Source organism: Phaseolus vulgaris, chromosome 2 (assembly GCF_051622355.1).
Source record: "Phaseolus vulgaris cultivar YP4 chromosome 2, ASM5162235v1, whole genome shotgun sequence".
NCBI classification, from domain to species: Eukaryota; Viridiplantae; Streptophyta; class Magnoliopsida; order Fabales; family Fabaceae; genus Phaseolus; species Phaseolus vulgaris.
In genome coordinates, this window is record NC_143499.1 from 12712699 (window position 1) to 12725183 (window position 12485).

Here is a 12485-nt window from a genome sequence, read left to right on the forward strand (position 1 = left end):
AATAACACTCCTACACTTTATTCTTAAAACAGTATATATTTATTTATAGAAAATGTATTTTATACTTATAATTTAATTTTACCCCACAGTGGACCCATCAATCTTCCACCAAATATAATATTAGTTGCTATGCCAAATAAAAAGCCAAACACGTTTATCAATTTCGTTTTTAAGGTAATTGTTCATATTCTTATTACTGTTATACTTGTCTTCATTCTCTCTTTGATTATGACTCTTTGGAATTGATATTTGTCATCTTCCTTATACACCCTTTTAGTGAATACACACAAATAATTTTTATTTTATTGATTTTTTTTTATCAAATATAATAACATTTCATAATATATATATAAAAGAAAGTAAATATAAATCTTATTTATAGATAATTTTTTAAGATTAAGTTAGATTTAAAATTTATTTTTTAAATAATATTAAAATTATTATTAGTAAAAGTTTTTTAAAATTATCATTATCAAATTAATTGCTACAAAATCACTTATAAATATATAATTTTATTATATAAATGTATATAAATATCTAGCAATCTTATAAAATTGAGTTAAAATTCACTTTTTACTATTTTCTCTTTTATTATGAATATTATATCTATGAAAATTAAGAATAATTCTTTTTGTTAGTTACAAACTATGGCATGCAGCTATCTCCTTTTCAAACACTCAAAATATTTGGTTGCTGAAACCAAAAAAGTAAAAAGGAAAGGCTATCTAACTCAACAAAACAAAAGCAAAAGTTGAATTAAAGTGGATCACTCTCAATATTTGCTGCAACCAAACGCATTGCTTCCACTTTCTTCCTTCTCTTTCACCACAATCATCAAAGTATTTCGGTCAAAAACAATTTTATAAATATTTTTAAAGAAAAAAAATAATAAACATTTTTTTCATTTAGTTTATGTAAAAAGAATTCATATAATTTCTCTAATTTTTTTAAGACTTATACATAATTTAATTTTAATTTTTAAACTTTTCAAACATACTCAAGATATTTATCCTCGTTAATTAGAACTTTTAACTGTTGAATACTACCAAAATTATCAAATAGAAACTAATTTTAAAGATAAAAATAATTAGTTATTATTTTTTTTTAATTTTTATTATTGTTAAATAGTTTTTAAATTGGTATCTAATTAACTATCAATGTTTTAACTACCAATTATTTATATTCTAAAATTGGTAACAAAAACTTTGATCCCTAATTATATACAAATTTAAAACTATTTAACAATAATATAAACTAATTTATAATTTTTTTAATTTCTAAAATAATCATAAATTTAATCAATATAATAACTAATTATTTTTTTAAAAAAATAATTTCTATTTAATTATTTGTAGTGTATCATTTAAATTTTAAATATCATATGTTGTTAAAGACTAACCTCCTTTCTACGATGCATATTTTATATCTCTCGTTTTGCTTTTGAAAAATAATATAAAAAATGTTCCTTGTTGCCTCTACCCCTAAAACTACTGTCATGCCAGCATTTTAGTAATAAGGTAAGCGTAATTAAATTATTTGAATGATATTTATCCTTACAATCAAATTAATTTGTAAAAAAGGTTCTTTAAATATTTTGTTTTAATATCTATTATTTTCTCATATGAAGAAAAATATTCTTAAACTCTTGAGAGCTTATATACGTGTCGACCATACATATAGTTAAATTTAGAAGTTAGTTAATGATATTTTTTAAAAAGTGATATATATGGAAAAAATTACATATATAGTTTTGGTATTGTTGTTCAATATTTAGAAATTTATTTAGAATTCTCTAATTGCATTAACCTCTAGGCATTTTAAATTTGAAGTTACGTGACAAAGGTTTCTTGGTGACAGAAAGGTATATATGTACCAAGGGAGGCACTACACAATATTATATATATAATACATCTTTATATAAAATTAAACAATAAATACAGGCATAGCACATGGCTGCAACATGCATCACATTCCCCATTTTTTTTATATATATAATTTCCCTATTCAAAAGAAGAAGTTTGAATAAGTAATTAACTAAAATAACCATTTTTTATTGCTCATAATTATGCTATTAATACTAATTAATGATAGAATCTATTGCAGCACAACTCATTTATCTGGACATTCCATGTTTCTACAAGATAAGATGAGATAAGCAGACATACATCCAATTATTTCAATTACTATATTTCTTGTTTGTTAACAAAGGGAAAGGGATTTGGACCAATTTGGACAAAAAGTATTAAAAATCATTATTTTTTCATGCCATAATGATGGCAGGGCATTAACACACTCAAAGGTTTGAAGCATGATGAAATGAAAATATTAGTGAGAAAAGAATATTAGTAATTTTTAAAATTTTTAAAATTTAGAAAAGATTTATTGTTCTCAACTAAATTATATTTTCAATTCTAATGAATTATATAATAAAGTCTTGTATAAAAATATTAAAATGTAACATTCTCGAAATACACATTTCTCTCTCTTATATTATTTTATTTTTATTTTTTCTCTTCATATTTTATTTATTTTAGAGTATAATCGCATCTTACAGTAGTTGAGTAACCCGAGACAAAAATATTCATATTCGATCAGATTTTTAAACAGAGTAAGTTCATAATAACTCTAAAGATATTGTTTTTTGTTCTTTTTTTTATAATTTTATCATCAATCTTGTGGAATCGGTTAAAAAAATGATTCTTTTAAATTATATTATTATATACTGAAATGCTAATAAGTTTGGATACCTTACTCTACGTCCCTAGATCATGGAATAATCTTATTGTTTGGCTTTGGAAATTTCTTTGAAGATAAGCCTTTTAACTAAGGGAAACTACTTATGTTTTTTTTTATATAGAATCTAATATGAAGATAATCTATTAATTGAATTATGCATGTTAGATTGAGTTTTGATTTTGGTTTGATGAATATATGAGTTTGATTGATTATTGAAGTGATTGAAGGATAATGTTTGAACAAATCATAATTTGGATTAATCATCTTGAACTATTTAGAAGTTGTATTATTGAAATGTTTTTTAAAAGATCTTTGAAAAGGTATTTGATTATGCTATTGAGATTGATTTTCTAATATTTTTGCTGAAGCGAAAATAACATTGCACTCAAACTTGCTATCAGTCCCGTTTTCGCTCAAGTGAGAAAAATTCTCAAGCGAAAAATAACATTATTATTTTGCTTGGAGTTAAAAAAAATAACATTGAAAATTAACCCTATCAATCGTGTTTTTGTTCAAGCGAAACAATTTTCGCTCAAGCTTAAAAAAACTATTTTCTTTCATTTTCTTTATGTCTTTCCAATGAATTGGATTATGTACAAATGCTTTATATATAAAGTGAATATTAGTTTGTATATTCAATTAATTTTGTGAAATATTTTATATTATATGTTTCGTATGAATATGGCTACTGAGGATGATGAAATTTATACAAAATTGAGGTCATACATTTAGGATGTACGAATCATTGTTTGGTTTGTTAACACCCATGTTGAAACAATTATCATCTAGTTTCACTAATGATTTAAGTCACATAAACTAAAATATTAGGTATTAGGTGGTGTGAAGTAGATAAGGAAGTTCTTACATATCGTGATCATATGTACATATCGTGATCATATCCATGAAGTGGTCGGTGAAGTTGTGTATCATTGTCGTATTCGAAGAACGGAAGATCAGGTACTGAAAATTACCGAGGTAGACACATCGCCGGGTTTGTGCTGGTTCGATAAAGATGTCTGTTAGCCTTATAAGAGCAATGAGATGGGGTTTTCCCGAGTGGATCCTCCCCGAGAGCAGGATTTATCTTGATTGGGTATTTTTTGGGTATGGTTTTCTCACTTTAAGGTTGTTTTGTTCCAACCATAAATGAAAGATATGTATATGGGTTGGGATACCCCTGAAGTATCCCCTTTAATTAATTTACTCATTGCTGATAAAAAAAAATTGTAGATAATGAGCTTGAGTTTTAATAGACATTTTAAAAAGAGTATAAAAAAGATCATAGACATTTTATTAGATTTTTTCTTAAAAATATATTGTATTTACATTTAAAATGTTAGAACATAACATTCAATGAAAAAACCTAAATAGTTTTCATGTAGATAAAGCGAAAAAGTAAAATAAAATTCAGAAACTCAATGTGAAAAGAAAAAAGAATCACGTTGGACACCATCACTTTCATGTGAAGAAGCATGACTGAAAATAAGCAAAAATGGAAGTTGGAAGAGAAAGTAAAAAGTTGAATTTACCAAAAAAAGATATATATGTAGATGAAGTTAAAAGTGAGGGAATACAGACATTATAACTAATGTCCAACTATTTGGTGTTCCAAAATTTACAGCAGCAAAAAAATGAGATTCTCTCATCTTAGAGGCAAAGCATTGGCATTACTTGAGAAGAAGGCAAAGAATTTTGCAAAGCTTTTTTATCCATTCATCACTCTTCTCTCATATCACTCTTCTCTCAATCGGTGATTCTTGGACAATGTACCAAGCAAATTATGTCCTTTCACTTTTGCTATGAGATCTTTTTTTTTTACACTGTTGAAGAAAATTCCAGAGATAAATATGTATCCACATTATTTACTAAAATAAATTTATTTATTATTCTGGTTAAGAATTTAATTTTTTAGTGCATAAATTTAGTATTGATGTTAGAAAAATAGTTCAAATTTGATTTTTGGAGAGCTGAATTCTTAACCCTTAATAGTATTATGATAGACAAAAACTCATTTAAGATTTTCTGATGTTATTTATGTTGCGAATTTAATTTTTCAAAAAAAGTGATATTTAAATTAAATTTAATGATTTTTTAATCTTAAGTTTATCAAAATAATATTACTAGACTCAAATATTATATTTAAAGTACTGTCTACTTTAAACTTTGAAGCTTTATTATATAGCTTTTTAATTATTATTTTTTTGAAAATTTTAAAAAAAGTATATTTAAATTATCTTTTATATAACTCTTAGATTATCTGATATTATTGAGCATATAGAAACAAACTATGTAGTCAATATCTAAAAATATAAAAATATATTTTTAGAACTCTTCTTCCACACTGATGTTTCAGTGAATTATCAACAGATTTATTTTGATAGATATTTTTTTTTTGTAAAAAATATTTAAAATAAATTTATTGCAAAAAACAAACCTTATGAAGACGAAAATGTTTAAAGGTGGTGGAGGAAGAAAGAAAAAGAGAATATAAAGGTATTATATAAATATTGGTGCCACCATGTAATAATTTGGCTGGAAACGACATAAGCCACCTATTTTTGGGTATTCGATAGAACAAGTTGCCCATTTTCTGAACCATAAAATTCTAAATGCTCTATTAAATTGGTATAGAAATTTTATATTGGATTAAAATAATAAGGTGGGTAATATATAGTCTAAAAAATATATATCATCATACAGAAAATTATGAAATAAAATTAATTTTAATAAAAAATAAAAAATTATTATATTAACTAAATTAAAGATTATTTTAAAGATTAATTTTTTTTTTAATTTATATTATTGTTAAATAGTTTCTAAATTAATATTTAATTAGTTACCAAAGTTTTTCTAATTTAGAATTTAAATAATTGGTAGTTAAAACATTATTTAAAACCTATTTAACAATAATAAAAATTAATTTAAAAACTAATTTTTTATTTTAATTTTTAAAATGTTTAATTTAATCACTACGACAATTAATTAATTTTATTTAAAAATTAGTTTATATTTAATGATTTTTTAAGTATATATTAACACATAACATTTTTTTTTTTGAATATATCAATGTTGAACACTTTGAATTTTATAACAAATATAATACGTTAATAGATGCGAAAGTAATAAAACTAACACAATTAACATAAATAAAAGAAATTAATTTATTAAATGTTTATATTGAATATTTAAAACAGAAAAAGTTATATCTTAAGATCTAAAAAAGATTTTAGTCTTAAAAAAAATATTTTAAAATTTTAAGATTTTTTTAATTGTGATGTCAAATTTATTTGTTGAAGTTCCACTGATAAAACATTTTGTAATGTTTCTCTGCATTTTATTTAAATCAGTGTTCATCTTGAGTTATATTTTTATAAAAATATCATGTGTGACTTTTAAATATTAAGCAAAATTTAAAATAAAAGTCATAAAGATTACGTAGTAGAAAAGAAAACTAACAAAACCAGTTGGCAATTTCCATTTTCAAAGATGACTTTGAATCTCCCATGGATTACTCGTAAGCCAACGCATTTATTGTATCAAAATCCACAAAACAGGTATGCAATTTTTTAATGGAATCTCTTTCCTTAAATTACAAGTCTTAGAAGAATAAAATTATTCTTTGCCTTTACATTTTTTTTATATAATTTGCTACAAATATTCATGATAATCTTATTAGAAGTTAATAGAAATTTCACATCAAGAATATTTTATAATATATAAATATGTGTAAATTTTATTTTGTAAAAAATAAATTAGGTTTAAAATTTATTTATAATATATTATTAAAATAAAATCTATATATACTTAATTTATCAGATCACATATAATTTTTTATTAGACATTGCATAATGCATTACAGTGTTTGAACAAGAAATATAAATGACTAAAAGTGCAATTGAATTTTCATAAAAGTGTAAGAAAAAATGTATATTTAAATTTTATTGGCAGATAAAAACGATATTAATGTTTATTTGGGTATAATGTGTTTCACATACAAGGAATATAACGCGTAACAGAAAAAGACATATAGCACTAATATGATGAGGTTGGCAATTGATATTTATTAAAACTTAAGTTATTTTCTTACATAAAGTACTCCTATAGGATGTATTTTATTGAAATTTGTATCTGCTATATATTTTAAGATTATATATTAAAAATATTATACAAAATAAGAATTTAATTTAAATTTAAATTAAATTAAAATCAAATTATATTAATAAACTTTAAATAACTTTAATATTATATTAATTTTTAATTTAATTTAATTTTATAAAATCAATTCATAACTCATAAAATAAAGTTTACATTCTCTAATAATAAATATAAAATCTTCAACAACACTTGACTCGTGTCAAAACTAATATAAACCAGTTTTTAAAAATTAAACTAAACTTTACATGTTTTAAAAATAATAGTTTAATATTAATGATTCCACATCAGAGAATGTTTAAAATAATATCTTTTTATTTACTTTGTACAAGTGGCTTGTGCCAAAGAACTATTATTATCTTTTTAAACTTGGTCAATCATTTTATCTTTTATTATTGTTTTTTAATATTTAGTTTATACAATAATTTATTAGTCGTAACGACCTATCATTGTCATTACCGAGATGAATATAACAATAATGTAACTCTTGTGTAGAATATATATATATATATATATATATATATATATATTACAAATAAATAGAATAAGCCATGGTATAAGGTTTGTGATTATATCTTTCACTTTTCTCTCAATTTTTATCTCCTTCTCTCCTTACTTACAATCTTACGTTTTTCATTAATCTTATCCTCTAAATAATAGTACAATAAAGAATACTTCTATTTTGATTAGATTCTCAAAATTGAATAAGTTTATTTTATTTTATAATGTTTTATTATAAAATTAAATAATTAATATTTTCTCAATTTTAATAGATGAGAATTTTGATATCAGAAACAATGTCATTTTCAATTTGTGTTTTGATATTTTTTTTGAAGTGATTTAGTTTCTTTAGATTCCTTTTACTTTAATTTTAAGTTTTTTTTTTTAGATCTTAAAGTTTGATTTTTTTTATTAAATAGTTTCTCTTGTCGAATTAGATTTTACTCATGTTACGAGTTAATTAGATTCAAGGAAGTTATTTTTTCTTTCTAATTTTAACTTGGTTGGTAGGGTTAGGGTCTTTCTCGCTGGATGAAGGCATCCATTTGATTATAAAGTCTTTTCCTAAACCTTCCTGCCTTTGTTTGAAAATTAAAATAACATTTTCACCATTTACATCATTTTGAGATTATGAAAAATATAGATCGGTGTGTAATTGGTTTTTCATTGAAAATAAAGTAGATTAGATGCAAATGATTAATTATGTGTTGATAAATGATGTTTGAAGTTTATTAAGGGTGTAAAATTGATATTTGATATGTATACCAATTATTTAGATTCTAAATTTGGTAGCAAAATTTTTGGTAACTAATTAGATACTAATTTAGAAACTATTTATCAATAATAGAAACTAATTTAGAAATCAATAATTTTTTTAGTCTTTAAAATGATATCTAATTTAGTCACAATAGAAACTAATTATTTTTTGTCTCTAAAATTAGTTTCTATTTAATAATTTTATTGTAGTGTTTGTTAAACAACAATTAAAGTAAAAAACATTTTAAAATTTTATATTAATATGTTCATGTTTGGAAGAAAAGTCTCTGAATTTGTATTAATACATAACATTTGGTTGAAAGAAGATAACGAATTCTTTTGTTTGTACCTAATTCTTTGGTTAATTTTTATAAAATGTACCTAACTAATTAATAAAAACTAGATTTTTATTTTTTTTATATTTTTTTATCAACAAAGAATAAATAAAATAAAATGAGACAATGTGTCCCAACTCTTATATAAAAATCCCAAATCAAGCTTCTTAGCACCCAACCAGCTGGGCATCTAACAAACATTACAACACCTCAGCCATATTAACATACTAGATCAAGATACAAGAGCAAAACAAAATACAATTACATCAACCCTTCAAATGAATCACATTCTCAAAACAAGACACAACAGTCCAACAACTAAACAATATCTTTTCCAACAAATGCCAAACATCCAAGTGCCAAAATCATCAAACCGATCCTACGAGGAGGATACAAAAGCCAAAAAAACATGCACAAAACACATCATGACTTCCAAATCTGGACAAATCGTTAAGCATGAATCACCAAACATCAATCTCTCAAATCCCATACAACATAAAGGTTTCAACACCAATCCAAGTAAGATAAATCAGTGAATCTTTCATTTACCATAACCCAAGGCCAAAATCATCAAATCAACCTTGCCAGGAAGGAACAAAAGTTAAGAAAATATGCACAAAACACACCATAACTTCCAAACATGAACAAAATGTTAAACATGAATCACCAAACATCAATCTCTCAAATATCTCATACAACATAGAGGTTTCAAACATCAGTCCGAGTAAAATAAATCAGCAAATCTTTCATTATCGTAACCCAAGACCAAGTATTACTTTGTACCACAATAAAAACCTCAACTAGATCAACTCGCCCATTCTTAAAAACAACCCTATTCCTATGATTCCAAATTTCACCTATAATACCTACCCAAATCCCCCCAACACCTAACAATAACATGTTTCAAACTTATAGGTTTAAACATCTTAAAGTGCATTTGTGCGTCACAATGCAATACCAAAGAAATCCCCAACCACTCAAGCACAATCCCCAAAATTCTCTAAGAGATCCTACACTAAAAAAAAGAGATGACTTACCGTCTCTTCTTCCACACCACATAAGGGACATCGATCACACACCAGACAAATATCACGTCTAAAGAGATTGTCCTTAGTGACAATCGCATTAGATAACACCCTACAAGCCATAAATTGTGTCGAGGATAACACCTTTCTATTTTGTATATCTAATATTCTTGTTTAAAAATAATCACATTTTAATGAATACATTTTCTGCTTCTCGAAAAAGTATTTTTTTAAATGATATTTTAATAATTATTACTTTTTTAAAATATTTATTGTAAGTATAAACAAACTAGAGTAATAGAAGGTGTGTCTAAAAAAAAAAATATCGATAAATAAAAGAAAAAAAATAGTAAATTATTTTATATTTTATAGGACATGTGTCTGATTTATTTTAATTAACATATATATATATATATATATATATATATATATATATATATATATATATATATATATATATAGAGATATGAATTCTTCAAGGTCTGAAACAGTTTTAAAACTTCACTAAATAGGTAAAAGAAAATAACATATATAGATAGATTAACGTCTTTAAATTTAGGTTCACTTCCATACTCTGTAATTTAAACCTTGATATATTATTATTGTATTTACTTAGAAGGCCTAACTTTTAAGCTAAAAACATTTTTAACAATAAACACTTAATATTTTTAACAAATAAATATTAAAAAGTCTTAACTTTATTTTAAAATAAAAGTATACCTTTTAAGAATAAAAAAATTGTTTGGAGAGGTGTTTGTTCTTTTCTACCCCTGTTAAAGAATTGAGAATAAATGAACAAGTGCGAAGTATATATTTATTATTTTAAGGGTTAAATATGTATTTATTATTTTAAGAATTAAATATGTTTTTTGGTTTATGTATTGTATTACGAAATTGATTTTTTTTTTTAAACTTTAGACGGTGCTTGTAACATAAAAATAATTGAAATTGATAGATTTTGAAAAAAAACTAATAATTTTTGAAAAAATCATCAACCATTTTTAAATGAAATCATTCTAATCATTTTCATATACTGAAGGAAAAAAATATTTAACTTTTATTTTAATATTATCTTGAATACTAAACTTACAAAGAAATAATTTAAAAAATAAAAGGATAATTAAACTAGTTTAATAAATATATTATTTTAGTAATACTAATTAATATATATATATATATATATTTATATATATTTTTATATATATATATACATATATATATATATATATATAAATCAATAAATCTAATTCTATTTTAAAAACGACGTGAAATTCAAGTTAAAGTAATTTAGTAAATTCTTTGAACATCGTAAGAAAATTCTTTCATTTATTATGATTTATTTATTTTCTCAATAAAAACCTTTTTTTTTTATCACATTCACTAACGAAATTTTATCTACCGCCTTCAGTTACAATGAATATCTCATTATTTAAAAAACTCATTTAATGAATTAAACCATTATTAAAACCGTTAAAATTATCATTATATTTATTTTGAAAATAAAATATATCATACGATAATTTTAGATATCAAAATTATTTTTTCAATCTATTTATGTGTTTTCATTTATTGGTTTATTTATTTTAATATTTTTCTATAAAATTATATTCAATCTTGGAAGCACCTATAAAGCAAATTTTAGTAAAACATTTTACTTTTCCAGATAAGGGAAAGTAGATTCGATTATTTTTTTATATACTCTGACCATTTTATAAATATGATTCTATGGAAGTTTTGAAACAAAATCAATTTATACACCCAAAATTTCGTTATTTAAAATAAATTAAAGAAAAATTGTACATAAATTGAAAAGGAAAATTGTTGAATGCAGTTTTATTAAACTTAACGCATATTTTATTTTATAAAAATATAACGGTGGTTAATTTCTATGTATAATAAATAAAAATATATTTTAGAATACAATTTTCAATTTTGTTATTTTTGTTTAAACTAATTTCATAAGATAAATGAATATACCATTAGTTTTTTAGTTATTATTATAAATTTTAATTAAAAAGAAAATTAATGTTAATATTTAATTAAGCTTAAAGGAAAGCCACTAAAAAATTTAAATGTATAAAGTAATGTTAATTTTTTTAATAAACAGACATTGCTCAATTATCTCAATATTTATAAAATTCAAACAAATATAATAAAATTAAAAATTAAAAATTACTTTTTTTATTATACTGAAATATACCAATACTTTTTTATAAGACACTATTTTACCCAAATAACATACTCTTTTCTTATGATTTTTATAATTTCTAATTAAAAATATTATTAAAAGAACATAAAAAATGTTTTACTAATTGGAGCCATTTACGTATTTGGTAGAACTATTAGTTAAAATAATTTATAAATGTAAATAATAAAGTTAGAGTTTCATATACATTTTAATTTTTAATTATTTTAATTTTATAAACAAATTTATTTGAATATATTTTTTTATATAGTGTTTATTATTAATCTTATACTCCATCCAATATAAATAATTTTAAAATAATGTATTTTTAAATAGATATAAAACATTTAAAATAAAATAAATTACACAATATAATACAAAAGAATATTTAAAATAATAAAAAATATCTTTTAAGTATACATAATGATAATAATAATAAACTTATTTTCTATCATTGCCCATTTTTTATTTAGTTAATGACTAATTTTTTTCTATCTTATATAAAAATTAAAATAATAAAATAATGTCTTATGAGTAAAGAAAAAGTAAAATAATAAATAATATCTTATATAAAAAAATGAAGAAATGTTGGAAAGAGAATATGAATAAATATAAGAAGTTAGAAAGTAATGATTTAAAAAGTGGTAAATAAAAAAAAAAAACTATTCATGGAATTGTAATAATACTAATATTGATCTTATGTGTGTTAAGAAGGAAGCAAAAAGTAAAAGCGGAAAGTGCAGCATTGGCTTCAGGCGCTATAATGTGCGTAATTAATTATAGTAAAATACAGCA